The 5,000-nt window shown below is 45.6% G+C and overlaps 1 protein-coding gene across 1 annotated transcript in view; it reads left to right on the forward strand.

The window, feature by feature from the left end:
• Positions 1 to 2,981: 2,981 nt before the first annotated feature.
• The window catches only part of LOC143027083 (uncharacterized), a 67,958-nt gene continuing 65,939 nt past the window's right edge, over positions 2,982 to 5,000 (forward strand). Inside the window, exon 1 of the mRNA XM_076188026.1 lies at positions 2,982 to 3,036. The gene's annotated coding sequence lies outside the window, so the exon portion shown is untranslated. The remainder of the gene's footprint in view (positions 3,037 to 5,000) is intronic.

Here is a 5,000-nt window from a genome sequence, read left to right on the forward strand (position 1 = left end):
TGTTTACAAATATACAACGTGTGTGTGTGTGTGTGTGTGTTCGTGTGTGTGTGTGTTTGTATTTGTGTGTGTGTGTATGTGTGTGTGTGTGTGTGTGTGTGTGTGTGTGTGTGTGTGTGTGTGTGTGTGTGTGTGTGTGTGTGTGTGTGTGTGATTCATTCAGCATAGTCTTGGATCACGTGGTAGACTCGTGGTCGACAGCTATTACCCTCCTGGATGAGAATTCAGACTTCATATATGCTCGAATACTGGGTAATACTGTGACCTTACACACACACACACACACACACACACACACACACACACACACACACACACACACACACACACACACACACACACACACACACACACACACACACACACACACACACACACACACACACACGGTGGCATAGTTGGTAGAGCGCTGAACTGGGAAGCAGAAATGCTCCCAGCACCCAGTTCGAATCCTGCCCAGGGCCGAAATTATTTCGGTATCGCTGTGCCTCGGGTCGTTACTCTGACTCTCGTGGGCGGGGAGTTGGGTGTGTGTGTGTGTGCAAGGTCATAGCATTACCCATAGATCGGACCTACGAGCTCTGAGCTCTCTTCCAGGAGGGAAATAGCTGTCGATCACGAGTCCAACACGTGATCCAAAGACCAAGTGAATACACACACACACACACGCACGCACACAGTGGTAGAGTTCCCGGCCGCCAATATGGCGGTCCGGGTTCGAATCCCGCCCAGGGCTGAAATAATTTCAGTATCGCTGCGCTGCGGGTCGTTACTCCAACTCTCGTGGGCGGGGAGTTGGGTGAGCGTATGCGTGTAAGGTTACAGAATTGCCCATAGATCGGTTATATATTAGCTCTGGGCTCTCTTCCGGAAGGGAAATAGCTGTCGATCACAAGTCCAACACATGATCTAAGACCATGGTGAATCACACACACACACACACAATTTGCCCACGAGAATTGGAGTGCCGGCTCGCAGTGCAGTGGTGCTGAAATTATTTCATCCCTAGGCGGGAATCGAACCCAGACCGCTGGATTAGCGGTTAAGAACCACTCCACCGTCGAGCATGTGATACACCATGGTCTTGGATCACGTGTTGGATTCGTGATTGACAGTTATTAACCTCCCGGATGAGAGCTCAGAGCTCATACGACCGATCTATGGGTAATACTGTAACCTTACACGACCCATACCCCCAACTTCCCGCCCACGAGAGTTGGAGTAACTCCCCGCACCGCAGCGATACTGAAATTATTTCAACCCTGGGCGGGAGTCGAACCCGAACCGCCGTAGTGGCTGGCGAGAACTCTAACCACAGCACCACGAGTGTATGTAATTGTTTCGTTGTATTTACCTAGTTGTATTTTACGGGAAGGGGAGCTATGCTCGTGGTGTCCCGTCTTCATATCTCATTTTATCTAGACTGTTTTTAAATTCATGTATTGTTTTTGTACACACTTTCTCATCTAACTTGTTCCAAATGTCTGTTACTCTGTGGGGGAAGCTGTTCTTTTTCAGGTCTCTTCTATAACAGTCTTTCCTGATTTTCTTTCCGCGTCCTCTTGTATTTCTAATATTCCATTTTATTAGATCCTCTCTATCAATAGTTTCTATGCCTTTCATGATTCTATAAATAGTTATCAAGTCTCCTTTCTCTCTTCTTTGCTCTAATGTCTGTAGCTCAAGTTTTGCTAGTCTCTCTTCATATGTGTGTGTGTGTGTGTGTGCGCGCGCGTGTTTATGTGTACCAATACTACATATTCTAACAATAATTCTATTTCTTCAATCCAAGTTTCATTCGTATTTTTTACTTACATTTCCCGTTAAATTTGAATCATTTCCATCCTTTACTCTCTTCAATATCTCGGCATCGTTAGTTAATAGACTGTTGTCATGGTTTGCTCCATCCATCATGAGATTAACGCTGATCAAGAACGTTACTGATGCCAACACCGATCCTTGTGAAACCTCACTAGTCAATTTGATATCTCATACTTAGCACAAATAAAGCGAGAGAGAAAGAGAGAGAGAGAGAGAGAGAGAGAGAGAGAGAGAGAGAGAGAGAGAGAGAGAGAGAGAGAGAGAGTGAGAGAGAGAGAGAGTGGTGAAGAGAGGAAAAGGGGAGATAGAGAGAGAGGCATGTGGGAGGGAAAGAGGGAGATAATGCATTTGGAACACTAGGAGAGGTCCCGAAGAATGTAGGAAAGTAAAAGGAAAGGAAAGGGGAGGTGGAGGAGGAGGAGGAGGAGGAGGAGGGGAAGGGTGAGGGGAAAGGGGAGGGGTGAGCGAGGGGAGCAGGAGAAAGCGAGGGCGAGGGGAGACATGACAGGACGTGACGTCACAAGCGTGAGGGAACGACGATGAGGGGAGAGGGAGGGGAGGGGGAGGGGAGGGGGAGGGGAGAAGGAGGAGGAGAAGGACAAGGAAAGGAAGGAGGAAGGAAAAGAAGAGAAGGAAAAGGGGGAAGGAAGAGGGAGGAGAGGGGGAAACACAAGATAGGAGAAGGGAAAGGTAGAGGAAAGAGAAAGAGAGGGAAAGGGAGACTGAGAAGGTAAAGAGGGAAGGGATGGGAAAGGAGAAAGGGAGGAAGAAAGGGAAAGGGAGGCAAAGGGAGGAGACCATGAAAAAGGAAGTGAAAGAGGAAGGAAAGGGAGAGAGAGAGAGAGAGAGAGAGAGAGAAGAAAGAAAAGTAGTGAAAAGAAAACGGAGAGGGGGGAAAGGGTAGATTGTAACGGGGAAAGAGAAGGAAGAAGGAAAAGGGTGAAAAAAGAGAGGAGGAAGAGAAGGGCAAGGAAAAGAGGAAGAGAAAGACGGAGAGAGGAAGACAAAGGAAGACGACGAGGAAGAAGAAGAAGAACGGATAAAAGAGGTCAGTGATGATGGTTAAGAAGAAGAGGAAGAGAAGGAGATGAAGAGGAAGAGGGAGGAGGAGGAGGAGGAAGAGGAAGGAGGTGTGGGCAACCCGCATGTCAGAGTGTAAGGCGCTGTTGAGCTCCGCCGCGCGGTTAGTTCTCTAACCGCAGTGAATAGCAGAAGGTACCCGCGCTAACTCCCGCGCATGCGTGCGTGCGTTCGTGCGTGCATGTTTCTCTGTGACCCTGAATGGAACATTGGCACGGGTGTGCCACAAGCGTGTCGTGTCATATCGTGCCACTTGGGAGTTCATAGTGCCAGGTGGAGATGGCATTTTTGGGTGCCTATCCCTATCCCCCTTCTCTCCCTCCCTCCCCCCCCATCCAGGGGTACAATGCAGACGATTCCGTAGATCTTAAAAAAGTGTTTTAAATAAGAACTTTTGTGACATGCTGTGCGTAATCACGTGATGTAGTCAAAGAATCAGACATACATTTGTGAGCAGTGACGCGTTATGCCCTCAGAAAGGGGAAAAGCGAGAAAGTGGCACGTGTGATCTACAGCAAGATACACTGTCTGAAGTGGTAAATTTACGGTGACCGTACTGCAGTGAAAAGAAACGACGAATTGCAATGATTTCACTGCAGTGAGATGTAATGTGATGAGCGGTGAAGTGTGTAGTGCTTTCAGTGATCTGAGACCTTTTTGTCCGTCACTGGGTCACTTGGAAAAAGAGAGAAAATTTGGGTCTGTGTTGTAACAGAGAACGTGAGTTGTCAGTTCATCTGCTTGGAACACAAACTCTAAAGAATAGATATATTTCTTTCTGCGTGATATGTAAAATCAACAAATTATCAAGAAAATGGGTTTACATTTTTTATAATATAATGGCATCGTTAAAACTATGTATGATATGTATTTCAATACATTTTCTAAAACATGTGTCTGCCAATTTTGTTTCATGTCCCCAGTGTCGGAAAAGAGACAAGTACTGTATGTTAGTGAATTCGAGTCCCGATGAAAATGTAAACAACAAAGATGGGGTCCATCGTCGCACGAAATATAAACAAAGCCTTGACGACTAACATATTATAAACAAAGGTGACAAGTTAGAGCAGTACATTCATAAACAGAAATAATTTTCGTCATATAGTAAATATTATGACAGCTTTCGATAGGTTACCAAACAAATAAGTTTATTGGGAAATAAGGGGAACATGTCTTGTAAGCACTAATATCGACGATGCAGAAATAGAATTCTTTCCAGATAATCCCTTCCCTTCCTTCCTGCTGTACTATGGGTGTTGTTGTGGTTGTTTGTTGTTGTTTTTCTGCCATAATTTTCATATTGTTGTTGTTCCAAGACATGTGGAAGAAGGTTAGGTTAAAGTAGGTTAGGTTAGTTTAGCTTAGAAATCTTAAACTGGGGGAAGGACCCATTGAGAAAGGATTCTTTTCTTAAAACGATGACACTCGTCAATGAAAAGGAAGATCGAATTTCAAGGAGTGACGTCATGTCGGTGTTACCGGAATGTAGGGATAGATCAACTTAATTTACAAAACTCTCGTCAGATTGAATTATGATTACAAATTGTTGCCCTTTATAGTGTCACATTTTTATAAACACGGTTACAAAGTTGTTAGTAAAATTTGATCTTTGTCAAATAAGCAAAATGAGCGCGCGCGCGCGTGTGTGTATGTGAATCACCATGGTCTTGGATCACGTGTTGGACTTGTGATCGACAACTACTTCCCTTACAGAAGAGAGCTCAGAGCTCATATATGACCGATCTATAGGTAATGCTGTAACCTTACATGCACACACACACCCAACTCCCCGCCCACGAGAGTTGGAGTAACGACTCCTAGTGCAGCGATTCTGAAATTAATTTAAGCCCTGGGTGGGATTCAAACCCGGAACGCCGTAGTGGCGGCCGAGAACTCTACCACTGCGCCATCTAGTCGCGTGTGTGTGTGTGTGTGTGTGTGTGTGTGTGTGTGTGTGTGTGTGTGTGTGTGTGTGTGTGTGTGTGTGTGTGTGTGTGCATGAAAATAATATCCTTTTGTTTACCTCTGTTGTCAGAGAGGCTGACACCACGGCCAGACAACATATCTGAATTGCCTCGTATCTTACGTCAAGAAGTCTA

Source organism: Oratosquilla oratoria, chromosome 7 (assembly GCF_046742065.1).
Source record: "Oratosquilla oratoria isolate Oo_2021 chromosome 7, ASM4674206v1, whole genome shotgun sequence".
Taxonomy (NCBI): domain Eukaryota; kingdom Metazoa; phylum Arthropoda; class Malacostraca; order Stomatopoda; family Squillidae; genus Oratosquilla; species Oratosquilla oratoria.